At 41.8% G+C, this 17,494-nt stretch overlaps 1 long non-coding RNA gene across 1 annotated transcript; it reads left to right on the forward strand.

The window, feature by feature from the left end:
* Window positions 1-213: 213 nt before the first annotated feature.
* LOC132072954 (uncharacterized) lies at window positions 214-1,628 on the forward strand. The gene is made up of 3 exons (XR_009418449.1): window positions 214-314; window positions 1,075-1,223; window positions 1,418-1,628. It is a non-coding gene; the product is annotated as an uncharacterized LOC132072954 (long non-coding RNA).
* The last annotated feature ends 15,866 nt before the right edge of the window (window positions 1,629-17,494 follow it).

The raw sequence follows: 17,494 nt of genomic DNA on the forward strand, positions 1-17,494 counted from the left end.
ATGAAGGGCATCGAGTGACTGGTCAAGGATCAATGATCCCTCCCACTAAGTTTCCTGGAAGGTTGTTCTAGTTGTCGATTATCTCCCAGTTCACTCCCCCTTGATTCCCTATTGGTGGGTAGTTGAACACCTCCTTTGGTACCACCCCTGAATAAAAGATACTGCTCCTAGAGTCTTGAAGTTTTTTGGAGCTGTAACCCCTAAGGGTAGAAGCTTCTAGTGGCTCCTAATAAAGTTTTGGACTAATTGTGCTCTGAATTGCCTACTTCCTTCCTTGACCATCCTCGACCAACTGTCTCCTCCTGAGGAAAGAGGTAACACTCTTAGCCGCCCCCTCCCGAGTGCAGAGGAGTGTCTCCTGCAGCCTGCAGCATGGGAGCTGGCAAGGAAGCACTGAGTGGCTGTTTGGTAGATGCTGCGACACTATAGTTATAGCGGAATTATATAGAAACTGCAGCATTATGATGCCAAGCTCACTTGCCTGTGAGGAACAAAGACCTTGACAAGCAAGCCCTGCTGCTTGTGTTTGGCCAGCTCGAACCAAATCTCAGGAAACTGCCCATCTTTGCTAATGATTTCTGACTTTGAATCTTAACTTTTAGAAACTGCAGCTGCTTTTGTCTTTCAAAAACAGGCAAAAATCCTGCTTGCTTTTTAACCTTGAGTCTGGCAGATACTTTATTCATGTAGGAAAGAGGTACAGTTCCAGCATCTGCCTGGGGACATAATTATGCATCCTACCCACCTCCCTGGGTGAATACTCCCATTGTGCAACCATTGTATATAAGGTTCTGGCCAACCTGTCTTCTCAGACCTGTCTTACTTAAGTATTTCAATGGTGGCTGGTCACAGGAGGAGGCTCCCTATGTCCCCATGGTGTGATAGCTACAGTAAATGAGAAGAAGAGGGATTTCCAATCCCCCACCCAAGTCAATTCGTCAAAAAACACCAAAGCTGCATTAGAGAGGAGGAGAGGTTGCCCCTAATCTACTATACCCTGAACTTCTCTACACAAAGTGGAACTTCATGTCCCACACTGGCATATATCCACAAAGGACATTGTGATTGTTCCAGCTCAAATGCAGATTAGAGCCTCTGTCCTGGAGATGAGAGGTGCAGGGCCAAACACCATCTGGAAGGACTTGGGTGTACCTTGCAAGGACCTGGTATCTCCAAGCTGTTGAAGAGATCTGCTTCTCTAAAAAAGGAAGGTAAATGTTCGGGTAAGGAAAGCCTGGTAAATTCTGTTTTACAACAGCCACAAACTACACTTTGTAGGGTATTGTAAAGATAGATTAATTGTTTTCTGGTATCTTCATGGCAAGTTACAGTGCTTGCATAAACATTCATAAGCATAATACGCCACTGTACAAACACATTTGAAAATTGTACTTTCTTCTTCTGCCTAATTTTCCAGATTACCAGTTTATACTACACCAGGCTTCAGAGAGGCTGATAGCATTGATGCTTTGTGGCCGTGACAGCCATCAGCTATCTTCTCAAGGCATATTGGTAAAATATTAACAACATCACATACTGTGTCTATCAAAAGAAAATTAAATTTGAAAAATCTACTTAAAAATAAATAAAGGTTTCACTTTTACACATTGCCTCAAATAGACTAGAAACTCTTTCAGATGTTTGTGCAAGTATATATCAGTTATTCAAGAAGATGAGCAGAGTGTGATGTTCTCTGGTCCTTCTCTCAGGAAAGTTTAAATATGAAAATTCCCCTGCTTTCTCAGAGCTCAGTGTCACTTGCTATCTCTCTCTCTTTTTTTTTTTTTCTTTTGTGTGTGTGTGTGTGTGTGTGCGTGTGTGTGAACCACAGTTCCGGCAAAGAAAAATGAGAAATGATTGCAATGTGTAGGCAGTCTCCAAAATGAACAAGTAATATGAAATGTCTTTGTAGCCTGAAATACCACTATTGGGCAAGGGAGCTTTTTTCCATGTGCCACTGCAAATAGCAATTAGTTTAAGGAGAAAAGATTAGACCAGGTGCAGGTTTTGAAGTGACTTTTGGTGGGCAGAGGAAAAGGTCTCTCTTTTGTCAATTGTCTGTGTTAATTCATCAGGCATCTGAGGAATTTAGGGATATTCAAAGTTTTGTGCTTAGCCGACACAATATGACCTTGCTGGCATCCATGGACTGGACAGAGGTACAGGGCTTATTGATGGTTGTCAGTCCGCTGAAGTGAAAGAGCACATAAGCAAGAAGCACATTATATATTTGTCTTCCACAGCATAGCTATTTTGTAGGGGCTTTGTTGGAGAACTCCTTTAAAAAAAAAGGCAGAATAAGCCACTCCAGTGTGGATACCATGGGCAAGCTCAGCTCAAGGGCCTGAGGGAGGCAGTTGAGGTGGCTGCAGCCGTTCCCTCCAGCCTTGCAAAGCTAGAGGTGACCTTCAGAAAATGACAAAGGAAGGGGGCTAACACAACAGTGTGTGTCCCTGAGATAAAAGATGCTCTCAAAACTTCAAAAACCTCCTTAAAAGATTGGACTAACTTCTTGTAATCCTCTGAATCATGGATAGATACGAGTTCAAAGGACTAATGTAATATTATTATTACATGCAATCAAATGTTTAAGTTAAGAAATAGGAACTGAGTTAAGGGAAACCTCCCCTTATCAGCTTCCAAAGTCTGAAAGCAGGAATGAATTAATTAGGTAAATGTAACAAGCTTAGGGGTATAGCACACAGCAGCAGCTGAGTCAGCTTGACCATCAGCCAGTTATTGGGGTGAGATGTACAGCTCAATTACTACCAGATGACTCAATTCACGTATCTTGGCAGAAGCAGATAAGCCTAAAGGGGTGCCCAGAGGGAAATAGTGTCATAAATTGGCAAAGCAGAGAGTAATTCACCACCTTAAACAAAATGTTGTCATCAAGGAAATTGTGCATTTAATTCATGCAGCAGTGGTCTGCCTTACCAGATAAAAGCACATTTTGCAGGTTGGCTTTTTATATAAGGAGAAATTAGTTTTGCCAGGTCTGGGCATATTTTAAGCAATTGGCTTACATCAGGTCATGTATTCCATTTTCAGGAGATTCACCCAAATATCAGTGTCAAATAGGATCACATTGGTCATGATGAGAGAGTTACAAGTACAGAGTGTGTATTCTTGCCCTTTTCCTTAGCTTCCCACAGGAAAGGACTCCTTCACAAATGAAAAAATAAACTAAAATTCTTTTAAAGACTGAATATTAATTTGTATTGTGACTCAGAAACCTGTAATACATAATGGTTGTATACGTAATACATCCACTGCTGTAATGGATGTCTAAATGACATAGGACTAAAGACTTTCCTTCTATAAATTAGCTATGGGTGAGATGTGACTAATAGGTTTAATTTAAGCACAGTCAATTAAGTGGAGTTTAACAGTGGAGTTTAACAAAGGAAATTGTGTTTTAACAGGGCAGGTTTCAGCACAAGCATTTTTCCTTCGGTCTTATAGAGTGCTTTTCAGAGAAGGACGCTTAAGTGCATATAAAAATTATCTTAAAAATCGAGTACATTAGTGAATATTTTCAATTGAGTGGGAACCTGAAGAAAGCCTGAAGAAGGGAAAAGTGCAATATAATTTGAATGAATCATTCCAGAGGCTGGGGATTTTATCTGTTTGCTAGAAAATTAAGGACACAACATCTAGAGGAGAATAGACAAGAAGCCTTTTTCTGGGCCTAGTTCTCTTGCTTTTCAACTACCTGAATTTGGGAAAAGCACAGAAAAGTCATATACAACAACAACCTCAAACCAAGACAATCACCAGCTTAATATCCGTGAATACAAGGCACTGGCAGTACGCTGGCTGGAAAAAGTCATGCTGCCCAGGTCCAGCACAAGATCAAGAGCTAGGAATTTAGGATACACACAAAGTAGAATTTTCCTCTGCTTTAAGCCCACACCTTAAACACAAAACCCAAATAACTTCTGGATTTCCACTTTTTGCATTCTTCTACAGTTCTTTTTTTCTGCATAAATTTGTTTAAGTGCACAGCCCATGAGTGTTAATGCTCCTTCTAATTTCATCCTTTCACATATAAAGTTCCTGCAGAAAACCAGGCTGTTGGCTGCACAGCCCTCAGACATTGCCATGGCAATGGACCATGATGTCAGACATGGGATTAGGAGTTTCCTGAGCTGAGGGGGAACCCTGGCTGGGAAGGAGAAAACTCCCATCTCAACAGCTTCAACAATAGAAGCAGCAATTTCAAAAGCATCTAGTGAAGAACACTCAGTAGTAAACTATGCAGAAATGCCACTGCCTGCCAGAGCCCAGGCTAGCTCTTTGGTGTTCTGGAGCAGTAGTGAGTGTGGGGCACTGCCCTGGCTGGGGTAGTGCCAAGGGCAGAACCTTAGAGCTCACTGCTCTAGAGCAGCGCTCCGAGATGCCACGACAGGGACTGGGTGAGGAAGGCAGAGGAGACTCTTCCGGTGAAGCTCTAACCCGTTTATTGAGGTTGTAGGGGTACAGGAAGAACCAAGATTGAAGGGATCACAGACAGAGAAAGCCTGGAGCACCTCTGTGCAGGGGGTTATAGAGCCTCAAAAAACAGGAGCACCTCTGTGCAGGGGATTATAGAGCCTCAAAAAACAGGGGGTAGATATAATGGAACAATCAATAAGGTGACACTCGGGGTGTGGTTTTGGAATAACAATGAATCAGGATAAGGGAAGGGGAGAAGGCTCAACAGGGGATGGGTCCATGGGATAACTGGCAGGGAACATTCTGGAACAAAGGGCAGGGTTGCCTGGATGGACAAGGCAGAAGGGGCAGGGTTGCCTTGATAGGCAAGGAAGAGTCTAGAACAAAGGCAGGAGACAACTTGAGGGGCAGCTGGAAAGGCGGGCACAACTCAGGGAGGAATCAACTAGGGAAAACATGGTGGATAACAGAATATACCATTGAACATTCAGTTTAACCAGAGCCAATGAAATAAACACAGACTGCAACACAGAAACGACCAGAAATTCAGTGTCAAAAATCTGTTGATTGAAGAGACTCCCAAAACAACTGGCATGGCAATAAATAAGTAAAATCAAAGGAGTTAACCTAGGGTTGTTTCAGCAGTAACAGTGACACTAGAGTCAAGATAATTTTGCCATTTTACCAAGGAAAGCAAAATACAATAGCAGAAAATACAGCATCTTTCACTTGATTATACAATTAGTATTTTCAGCTCCACAGGGAAAAAGCTGAGAGCAATTTTAGACAGATTATTCCCCTAGACTAAAAGTTCACAGTAAAAAAGACAACGTAGGACCTGCATGTGTGAATGCCCTTTAAAATAATCAGATACCTTAGCTTCTAAGTGTGGGAACATTACAAAACTGCAAGCAGCAACAGGGGACTTGACATCCAAAGACCTCTCCCAGTGATTACTGCCGAAAAGGAACAGATGTCAAGAACTGAGCCCGCTCCCAGCCTTTGGAGGCTGAGGCAGGACCCTCCCAGGCCCTTCAGCACAGCTTACCACAGGGCTGGCAAAAGGCACTGCTGCTCTCAGTCACCTTCTTGAGGTGGGTGTGCTGATGGCCTGGGGAAATCAGAAAATTAAATAAAAATAAAAATGGAGAAACAACTACAGAGAACAAAAGATTGTAGAGGCCCAGAGCAAAAATTGAAACTGGGTCATGCTTTATATGAGGGTGGTTTGCAACAAAATGAGCTGGTCCCTTCTCTAACCTTGAAAAGAGGGAACTGGGAGCAAAATGTCCTGCTTCTCTCCTGCCTGGGTAGCCTTGCTCCTTCTTGGATGTGTTATTGCAATTGCTCACCTGTTTGTGTGCCTACCTGCAAGATCAGGATGCCTGTGAATTAGGAGAGCTCTGTTTGCTTCCTAGACAGGCAGCCTTGATGACTCATTTGTTGGACAGGGACAACGTGATAAGACGAAGGACCTCAAGCAATGTGTTTAAATGGAAAATTAAATAAACTGAAGGATGCATGTACACACACCCATCATGATTTCAAAGGTAACTTTAAAAAAACAGCACAAGAGTCAGTGCCTTTTCAGTGCTATGCTGTGATTTAAGACGCGTCTATACCCAGCAGGGAATATTGAGGCAAAGAGCCCTAAAACACCTATTTTCAGAGCTGAATGCTATATAATTACTAACTGGCCTTGCTTCAAAAAAGCATGAAGCCTTACACAAAGCCATCTATGTTGCAACTGGGACAGGAGCCAGTACCCTCATGTGTCCCTGTGTTGCTTTATGGAGACAGATCGGAGTTTCAGAGGTTGACCAGGGCTCTGTGCCCTGCTTTGTCGAGGGGACGTGCCCGATGAAAGACTTCTGAAACCACTGTTAAAAATCCGTGCTTTTGGAATGAAAACTCTATGTTGCTTAACTCAATTCCAACTAGACCAGCCCATATTATTTTTGGTACGGGTATTGTAATGACTACTAAGTGATTTGAATTGCTGCTAGAAATTTTGTGCCTGTTTTACAACCCATAAACTTTGGGCTGTAAAACAGAAGCTGTGATTCTAGTGGACCATATTTTCCTCGGCATTTCTGCTGCTCCTTTCAGTACCAGTGAACTGTGAAGAAGCCGCAGTCCAGATTAACTGTCAGCCCTCTGCCTTGTTTTCTGCATTGTCTCTTGTGGTATTTTAAGCACCTGATGTGCAGATGACAAATACCCATGTTGCTGGCATGCGCCTATGTGTTGCTGCTGATTGTTCGACTTTTACTGCTGCTACTTTATGTTCCCCAGAAAGAGGAAAGGGCAGCCATAGAAAATAATTTCGACATTAGCTCATACTCTTCAATAGCCTGGCTCCTTCTCCATATTTGCTGGATTTTTACTTCTGCCATTCCCAGCACAGCATTTTGTACGAATGCAGTCAATAAAATGAGCTGGCTGCACATCTAAATGAAAGCAACAGTGTAGGGTGTCAATGCAAAGTGTGCAATGAGAATTAACCCCCAAATCAGTGGGGTGGGAAGTGGACTCTTCAGAAGGAACTTCTGGATTTACTTTCAAGAATGTTGTTCTCTGAAATAGTAGGATGCCTTTAATGCCTTCTGCCTGTAGTAAATGTTCCCACATGGCACAAGTTATGTCAAAACTGTTCTTGAAGTTGTGGTTGCAGAAAAGGCATCTGCTCATAATCACAGACCTTTTCAAGTGGTTTTGACCTAGTCACTAATGTTTTTACTGGAGTTCCTTGAATAACTTAGTCTTCCATTGTAACAAATGTCCTCACTTACAAGTTACCGGAGAACGGCTGTGCCCCTGCAACTTGCCACAAAGAAGTGCACATGACAATCACACTGTCTTCGCAGCTGAAATGAGGGAATTGCAGAGATTCTAGCACAGTAAAATTAAAAAAAAACAAAAACAGACATTTAGCCAAAAAAGTAAAAAGTGAGAGAGAAGGAATTTTAATGGCATTGAAATACATATCAGTCAGAGGAAAACGAGTCCATTTTATCAGCAAGGATTTTGTTACTGACAGCTGCCTTCTCTAACACTTTGCCATATTGAGAGCAAAATGAGACATCAAGCAAAAGCAGTTTTAACCTAAAATACTTGCTTATTGTGTTTTGAATCATATTTTCCTTGTGCCTAGTTCACTAAGTACAATTATTCTGCTTTGGAAGTCATATGAAAAATGATGGGGAAACTACAAACACTCCGGTATCAAGTGCAGAGTCATGTCTACATGTTCACACTCGCGCTCTCTGGTGCTTTTTCCTTTTAATTATGTTATTTTTCTAGCAAGTAACAGATTACCTGACATGGATGTCAATTAGTCATCATTTTCCCACTGCAAATCTTACCATCTGTTCAAGATTTCTTAGGATTCCATGGGAGTTTTTAACAACTATTCACAGGGCCAGATCTTCAAATGTTCAAAACCTGGTATGAGTATTCCAGAGTTTAAATTAACGTGGAGCTTTGTAGAAGAAAGTCTCATCCAGCTGGAGCTAAGCATTAGTTTCAACTAAATATGTTTGAGGATAGAGACCTGAATTCTCATTAACTCTGGATGCAATAGTTCGGTGTCTTTAATTCTCACTAATGTAGCCATTTTTCTCTTTCTGCTTTTATAAGCAACAACAAAAATCAGTTTATTGCAGAGTGCTTACCCTTTATAAAACACCATGTACTGCACAAAGGTGAGTAATCACAACAACCTTGTGTAGGAAAGCTGATGCCATGTGCAGCTGCTTGTTTTGCTCCTCGTCTGCCCTGTTCAGGGAAGAGCAATAGGTGTTTTGAGTCCCAGATAAATTCCTGTAATGCTCCTAGGATGTAGTCAAGTTCAAGAAACCCCAGAGTTTAATCAAAGTGCAATTAACTTCAAGGAAACCAAAGCAGAAAGGTACAAGGTCTGATCATCAATAGTACTGATAAGCTCTAAACTTCATTAATTTCAATAATAGATGAAGTGTGCTCAGTCCCTTCAAAGATGTCAACTGTTGTGCAACTTTCTCAGTACTGTTTAAAAAAAGCCTCCTGCTTTGTGCTGTTGATTAGTCTGATTCTTGCAATATTCTACTGTAACAACAACCAAAAAAAGCAACCAAACAAAAGCTGCTGGTGGTTTTCTTGGCTTTGGCAATTTAACATAATAAAAGTTAAAAATGAAAGTCCAACTTCACTAAATTATTTTAATAGATGAAATAAAATATTTCAAAAGGAATTCTTCCTTTTGGGTAAGAGTCTGAAAATGCATCACAAACACCAGAAATTACTAATGCTGATAATCCTGCCACTGTTCCAGCTGACTAAAAATAGAGGTCTGTGACAGCCTAAGAATGAAAACATTCAGTCAAAAGTCTGTAACTGCTAGTCATGTTTTCATCCCTTAAATAAATCATCGGTGCAAGGAATGATCAACAGTCCTGGAGGAGTAAAAGCTCATTCCCCTGACTGCCCAGGGGGAAGAGAAGGGCTGGCAGCCTGGCAGTGGCGGGTAGGGGGGAGGATGTGCAGCTGCTGCTACAGGGGCCCAGGACACCACCAGAGGACCAGGAGCACACAGGGAGCAGTGGGAGCTGCACTGGGAAGGGAGATAGGGTCTTTTTGGCAGCCCCACCCCACCTGTATCTCGGGGAAGCTCCCAAGGGCCTTGGGCCAGTCACAGCTGGCAGAAGCACAGATTGCTTGAGACTGCTTGCTCTCTTCCAGGGCAGCTGGGGTCAGAGGAGACTGTCCTGGCATATGGGACATCCTTCATCTGGAAAACACCACCTCCATTCACTTTCTCTTCTCTTCTGCTGCCTACTATACAATCATCTGATAAGACCAGCTGCAGCATTTTTATTTGCTAGGAATAGGTCGAAGATCTACTTCTCACAATTCAGGATCATGTTCCTTTGGGGTTTGTTCCTCACTTCTTTTCCCAGTTGCAACAACTGGGAAACAACTGAAAACAGCATGTTTTCAGCCTGTCATACTTCACAGATCTCACTGTCTGATGATGTTCAAGCTCTCTTGAACACAGTTAAAAGTTAACCCCCTCTCCAACTTTTTCCTCTCTATGGTTTTTAAAGACAAAAAAGTTATCTTTTTCTTTTTCTCCCCTAAATCAGTAACTCTTTTGAAACCTGGGGTTAAACTTTCCAGTGGTGTAATCTTGTGCAACAGTCAAGGGTGGAGATATAAATATCATAAAGTCCAAATTCATCACTGAATCTGGAGCACATCCACAAATTTAAAAGCCAATGGGACACTCAGAGTAGAGATAAACACAGATGGACAAAAACATTGCCAAAGAAAAGGATTAGACAGGACCCACAAGTGACATGAGGAAATGAACAGATCAAGTGCTTTTTACTCCCACAAATGACCTTGCTTCCCACCTCTTCCAGTAAGATGAGGCAAGAAATTTGTTACCCCCCACTAAGAATTCCTGCAGCAGAGAATCTGTTAAGGGTGCATTGAATCAGTCTTGCCTGGCTTTGTGCTTCTGACTGACCGCTCTGTGACCTCCCAGTTGCTGTCACTCAGCTATGGGCAATACCAGAACTTCCCCTCTGAACCGTGTCCTAATTCCCGTGACTACTCTGGTCTGCTATGTGTCCTCTGCTAAAAAAACCTGGCTCATTGGACCACATGTGCATGAACTTGCTTTTTTGCAATAAATCGTTTCACTGCATACACATAGATGGCATTCAAAAATTCTGTTTTTCCTCTAATGAAAAGGTTTCTGGTGGTGGGTCTACCTGGCCAGCATCATTTGGGAATTACAAAAAAAAAAAGGAAGGAGCAGTATGATATTGCTCCCTCTTCTTTTTTACTTATCCCTGAGGGCTTTAACCCTTTGGGTATTGCAAAATATAAAAGGAAATATTTAAATTCTGAGACAGCTCATTCCCTAACCAATTCTCTTGCTTGATCTCAGTATCTGCCTAGTTAGAAAGCTACTATCAGCATACCTACTACAAGTGTTCACTGCCTTGAGAGCAGGGAGTGATGCCTCCTGGAGTCAGCACCTAGCAACATGCTGGATGATGTTCTGCAAAGCTGAAAAGTCTGAATTGGTTTAAGCAGCTCTTGCTGCCATTTCTGTCTGGAGCAGGCACTTGCAATGAATGTAGTAACCTAAACAGTACATGTGTGAGTCACAGGAAAAGCTTCAGCTAAAGGTTCTTAATGTTGTGACACACTTTCCTATATTTAGACACAAGGAATAATGCTTCAAAAGTTAGAAAAAACTCAAGTAAGCTTGAAAATGAAACCTCCAGGATGATTTTTAAAATTCTGCCTGACTTATCTGGGAAAAGCAGCCAGTGGTCCTTTTCCCATTAGGTCAGCCATTAGCAAGTGGTGAAGTTAACACAGCAGTCTGCTCATATAGTTCAGATACTCACATCTGAGAGATACTTGTTACTCTGAGCCAGCCAGAGTCCCCAGCTTCACCTACTCTTTTTTTTTCGTTAGAGTTTTTAGCTTTTTGTGAGCTTTTTGGTTGATTTTTGTTTGTTTGCTTGCTTGCTTTTTTAATGTTCTGTATTTGCAGATGCAATGAAATGTTGCAGTTGCTGCTTCCCATTCATTTCTGGGCATGGTTGGTCCATACTTGCTTGTTTGTCAAGAAGGTGGCTGCATTTCGAAATCCCAATCCCCATTTAAAGTGGGCCCTGATTCCCTTTCATGCTCCTATAAAGCAGCAATTGAAAAAGACTTTATAGGAAAGCCTTAGCAGAAAGTAGATCTGGGCCCTAAATCAACTGAAAACACCTATTTGTCAGGTAGCTAATCAAAGATTTTATAGCCATTTAAAAAAACTTGTTATTTTTCTGCAGTCATCCAGGAATGTCATTAATAGCTCTTCACAATGGTGCCAAAAGACACTTCTTGAAGGGATTTAATGCCCAGACCATTGCAAATCTGGTCTTTGTTTTCCCCTGTTCTCCATCCAGCAGCTATGAACAAAACAGACTTTGAAGCCTGCAGCATTATTAATCTGAGACTTATTACAGTAAGAGAGAGAGAAGGAAATAAATCCCTTTTTTTAGCACTCCTAACTCAGTGTAATAGCCCAAGAATGACAAGCTAAATATTACTCTGAAGTTATCAGGCTTTATTTCTCATGACAGATAGCAAGCAGCATATTGCACTTTATCTTTTTAAGCTGACCTGACTGCAAACCAGGAATGCACAGAATGCCAAGGTCCTCCTTTCCCTCTGTGAAGACTCTCTCCAGGAGAAACAGGGTATCATGGTGCAATATTTAGCACTTAGTTCTTGTAGTGCTTAGGACAAAGATATGTTCAGAGCAAGCTGGTTCCTTGGAAAAAAAAAAATCCAAGATAAAGCCATTTCCCTTTGCAGACTTGTGATGCATACACACGTGTTGATTCTGGAGGCGAATGCAGGGTTTGGTTAGGGAGAAGCACTACAAAAAATCCAGACCATCAACATGTCTCTGGAGCTCAGCTTTGATCAGCTTCCTTTACTGTCCAGTACAACAGCTGGTAACCACTAAAACATTTGAAATGATGTCATGAGATACAAGAAGGATCAGCTCTGAGTGTAAGATGTTCAAATGCCTTTACAATGAAGACACTCCTCTCCCTGTCAAAGGCATATTGGGTTAATGACAAGGCCACGCTTTATGGGTTCCTAAAGACTTTGCAAGTGGTCAAAATCACCAGGGATAAAAGTGTATTTTAATTTCTGTCTAACTACTTTTATTTATCATCTTACTCATAGTTGTATGATGATAAATTGTCAAATTTTTTGTTGTTTTTTCCCCCCATATATTTCTCTCCCAATAGAAAAGCTGCCTAAAAATAACACGTCTTGTATATTTTCTCATATTTTAATCAGTCTGATACTTCAGTTTCTAAAGAAGGAAAACCAGCAGCAAACAGAATTTAACACTGAAATACTGGGGGTGGAATCCATCAATAAATCATAGCAGTCTGCTGTAGCCAGGAAAAGGTGCTTTTGTTCCCCATTGGTTTGGAAGTTGTGACGACTTTTACTCTCTTTCCAGTTTTACCTAACCAGGAAGACAGGCTTGTCCTTAGTTAGACATTATTTGTTTCTGAAGAAGATGAGAAATGAATTCATGTGGCATCTGAATACTGTATTCCTTCATTACTGGTGTTTTGCAGCAGGACTCAGGGTAAAGGGCCTGTCATTCACCAACATTGTCATCATGTCCATCAAAATACGCAAACATCCACATGGCTGCTTGCCTCCTGCTTGCCATGCTCTGGAATATTTTCTGCTGTTTCAAAGGGAGGCTGCAGGGACAGGGTTGCAGCATGCAAGCTCTGCGCTGGACAACTTGCTCATCATCCCACACTTTCACTTTTCTGCAAGGCTTCTTAGAGCCTAAGAGGCTTCTCTACAAGCAAAGCACATGCATTTTCTTAATTAATGCATTTAAAAGAACATTATGCAGAATTTAGATACCCATTTCATAACACTGACTCTCACTGTGCTGCAGAAAGAGCTTAATAGGATAGAGCAGAAACAGAGGGTAGCAAAATGGTCCTGCAGCCTTTACTCAGTTTATCTGTAATGTTTTGTTATTACAAGAATACTTGGGGTTATAATTTTTTTCTGTGCTGGACTGATAGATCGTGTTTTAGTCTTTTGTAAGATGTTGTTTAGATCCCATTTGGAAGGCTGTGGAGAAAAAGGTCTTTTCATAATATAACAATCAATTTTTTCTGTAAATATCTGCTGTCCTATTTATTCTTTTGGAATTAAATTCAAATTTTTAAAAATTAAACTTGCTGCCAGAGGAAGCAAAAAACAGTTGCAAAAACTGTTTAAATAGGTACCATTTGTGAATATAAACAAATTCTGGGATTTCGTTTTTATCCAAAGGCTTAAGTGGTTTCATAATTTCTGATGCTGTTTTTGAGTGTTTTACACAGAAATAGACCAAAGCATGTTGAAAATACACATAAGGAGTGTTTTAAAATAAGGCTGGAGATCAGAATGGGAAGCTGTGAACACAAATTAATTACATGTATGTGAGTAGCAAAAGGGAGAGGGAGGTACTCACTCCACATTTGGAAATTTTAACAAATATCAGGCTGTCCTATGATCTCACAGTCTGGAACTGTAAATGCAAGGAGAAAAAAAAAGATCAGTAGGATCTTTTGGATCAGGATAAGAGCCTTCAAAGAACATGACAAGGTAGATGTCTACTGAGTTCTAGTGGTGGTTCATCAGGCACCATGTCATCTGCATGCCTGCAGATTCTGCTGCTATTTAATGTCTATTTATGGAGCCCTTAAAGAGAAACCATTTAAAGATCAATAACTCACAATGGGGAAAAAAAAAAAGGCAAAGAAGGAGGCAGAAACATGAGGAATACTGAAAAATGAGTCACAGCATGGTTGCTAAGTAATGGACTAGACCCTACCTTAATGTAAAGCACTCCAGTTCTCATTGCATTAAGCATGTTCCCCTGAGCTGAATCCCTCCCTGCCTGCTGCAACCACAACATCATCTCTCTCATTTGTATCTCCCTCTGTCTCTGGGTGACTCTGCATCAGCAACACAAAACATGGCAAAGACAGGTAAAATAACCTGCATTTCCAGATCCATGTGGGTGCTGCAGCTGAGGGTAACACCTGTAGGCACAGCCTGATCTGTCTCCTCTCTGCCCATGGTGCAGGTGGTTGGTCACCCTCACACCAAGCAGTGGCCTGTCACAGCCCTTCTGCAATTCGCCCTGAGATGAAGGGTGATTTGCTCTTAAGGGTTTTGGAACTGCTAGTGGGAAAATGTCTAAATTATCCGTTCAAACTGCATGAAAGGAAACCAAACCAAAACAGACCCTACTGAGATTCCAGTAAGTTTGTGTAACTTCCCTCCAGCACCATTTTGACTCTCCGCAAGTGTCCTGGTAACCCTGCACAAACACACACAGGTAAGCTCCTCTATTTTGCACAGCTTGTCTGAGCCAGGTTGTCAAGAGGCACCCAACCCACCCCCAGCTTTGAAAAACTGTCTGCAATGATATAACTGTGTCACAAGCCTGCTCCCCAGGGAATTTCCAGCATTTGCTCCCCTGTGTGAAAAACATTTGTCTTAGCTTAGTTGTCCTGCCCAGCATCATGTCCCCCTCCACCAAGTCCTTAAAAGCTGACTGCTATTTGAAGAATGACTTCAGTCTCACGAGATCAGAAGCTGTGGGTAGTCACACACAGTTATGCAAAGCCTCTGAGGTAAACGATGATACAGTGGGCAGGGAAATGGGAAATCAGAACCATGTGGCTTTCCAGAGGGCTTTTTTTGTATTTGCTATTTCGTTATGTAGTCCCTCCCAAAATTACAAAGGGAAGTAAAAATGTGATCGTACTACTTCTTAGTAATAAGCCCTGTTTTCACACACATTTCATTTTTGATTCACTCCAGATTTCATTTTTTGTGCCACACAGGATAGCAACTACCAGTAAAGATCGTGAGTTTACTGTTTCATTGATTAAGAAGCAGTGCCTGAGCTGGCCATTTAGTGCTTAGCTCTATTGTCCCCAAGCTGATAACAAGTTCACAGGCAGGAGCTCTGGATGTTCATCTCCAGATTTCATCACTAGCATATTTTTTTAAAATTTGGTTGTTTAAACAGGGACATTTCATCTCGCCTTGTTAAACAGCCATAAATCTGCTTCCTCCACACTGCTAACTTACAAGCAACTTCTGATTCGGTCTGCAGTTCCTTTGAGCTCTGAGAACCAAACACTGTGGTTTAAAAAGATTAAAACCAGAGATGAAACCTAATTGTTGTTCCATGCATCTGCTTTAAATTGGTTGTTCTGTTTATTTTAGAGACTTCCACTGGTGAAATGAAAAAGCAAGCAGCCATTCTGTAGATTTAGTCTTGCAACATTGGGCTTTATGCTTGCCTTTTATTTACCCTTGTCTTTTAGACCATCAATGAAATGTTGCCTGTGTTGTAAAATGAACATTACTGGCAATTAGCACAAGCCATTAATTTAAGTGCTACCTCTAAACTATGTTCTACCTATGTTCTGTAGGTTCTAATCAGTTGTGTTTTAGCTATGGATGACTAGTCCAGGGTTCTGCCCATTGAAGGACTATTAATCATAGTATACCTTATAGTATACCTTTGTCAGAAGGTGCATGCACACAAATGCCATTCCAATACTAGCAGTCCTTTCTTGTCTTCCCAGGGCTCTCCCTGTGTGCCCAGCACGAGCAGAAACACTCTCCCATCCTCTACAGGAAAATAATAACATGGTTCAGCTCTCCCAGGATTCAGCAACAGAGAGCCCCAGAGGTGTTACCTAGTGAAGGAGGGGGACACCTCACTTCCTGGCCTAAGGTGGCACTCAAGGGATTAACTGCAAGGGAGAAATTCAAGTGTGGGCAAGGCAGTTAACATTGACAGGGACCCAGGAACAGATCTACCATTTATGCCAGCCTCATTTCCTTACACATGCAACCCTTCCTCAAATCAGGGAAGTAAGATAAGCACTGCTGAGAAAGCCATTTAATTTCACTTGAATGGTCTTCAAGTCTTGACCAGACCAACAGCATGTTGAGGTATCCCTGTCATATGTGACTTGGGGAGCTGAAATATTATCTTAGCAGCACAGCTTTTGTGGACCACATGAGCAACCCATAACTGCTACTAAAGAGTCTTTAGAAGACAGTTTAATGTTTTGAACCTCTTTTGAGCAAAATGGGCTTGTAATTGCCAGGGTGTGTCCCCGTGTCACTGCAAACAATGTTCTAGGGCTGTGGCCATGCTTTGAAGGGCCAGGGAGCTGATGGGCTCTGGGGAAACTGGCAGGAGCAGAGCAGATGTCCCACAGACACTCTCATGATGCATTTGTGTACTGGGATGTTTGATTGTCAGCACAGAGTCCAGATATCATGGCTCCTCTGCAAGAACCTGAAAGAGGTTTTAGTGAGGTGGGGTTCAGTCTGTTCTGTCAAGTAGGACAGGAGAAAATGGCCTCAAGTCACACCATGGGAGATTTCATTTTGGCATTAGGAGAAATTTCTTCACCAAAAGTGTTGTCAAGCATTGGAACAGGAAAGTGGTAAATGCCTCATCCCTAAAAGTGTTCAAGGCCTGGTTGAATGGGGTTTTGAGCTACCTGATCTAATGGACGGTGTTCCTGTCCATGACAGGGAGCTTGGAACTTGATCATCTTTAAGATCCCTTCCAACCCAGCTTGTTCTGTGTTTCTGTTGTATGATTTGCATTGTAAGGGGTGTGGTAAGTTTCACAAAGCAAAGTCTTAGCTTTTCTTTTTAAAGTGAGTAGACAATCCAAGTTCATGGCAAACTGCAGTAATCTGCTCAAGTCTGTGTAATGTATAGGGATTTGACATCCAATTGCATCCCAGGCCATTCTAGGGACAGCAATAATGCTCCTGGTGCCAGGCCAGGTTAAACACGTCTGCACAATAGACCTTGCAGATGCTCAGTTGGACAGATGCAGAAATTTGATGTTACCCTATTTTCAGATGATAATCAAGAGCTCATTATGTTCTTACAAAGCAAGGACATAAGAGCCATGACAAGGAAGTGGTTTGCTGCAACAATGGCATCCATGGCTTGTAATGCCTTTCCAATTACAAGGAGTAGGCAATTGTTCATAATGAGCAATTAGCAAGAGAGAGCTGAAAGAAGAGAAGAAGCAGCCTGCCATGAGCAGGAATAAAAAGGCTGTAAGTGAAGCTGCACACTCTCATATGCTGATGCACATCTGGCACGGCTCAGCCCTAATCAGCAGTTGGCCTGTACTTGCACCCATCCACACAACAACTGAATCCAGCCCCGAAAGTCTTCCTCAGCAATTGTGGCAAATACCACTTCACCACAACCTCCCTTTGTTCTCCCCAGAACATTGGGCTTCCTTCCTTTTTAAACAAATCTCTGTTTAAAATTCAAAACAGTAAAGTTTATGCCCTTTCCCTGCTCATCTGACACAGAGTTTATTTGCCCAGGAACTTCCTGGCAGGGTAGAGGAACCTGAGGATGGATTAAGCATAAATAAGGCCCAAACCCACCATCTTTT

Source organism: Ammospiza nelsoni, chromosome 5 (genome assembly GCF_027579445.1).
Source record: "Ammospiza nelsoni isolate bAmmNel1 chromosome 5, bAmmNel1.pri, whole genome shotgun sequence".
NCBI lineage: Eukaryota > Metazoa > Chordata > Aves > Passeriformes > Passerellidae > Ammospiza > Ammospiza nelsoni.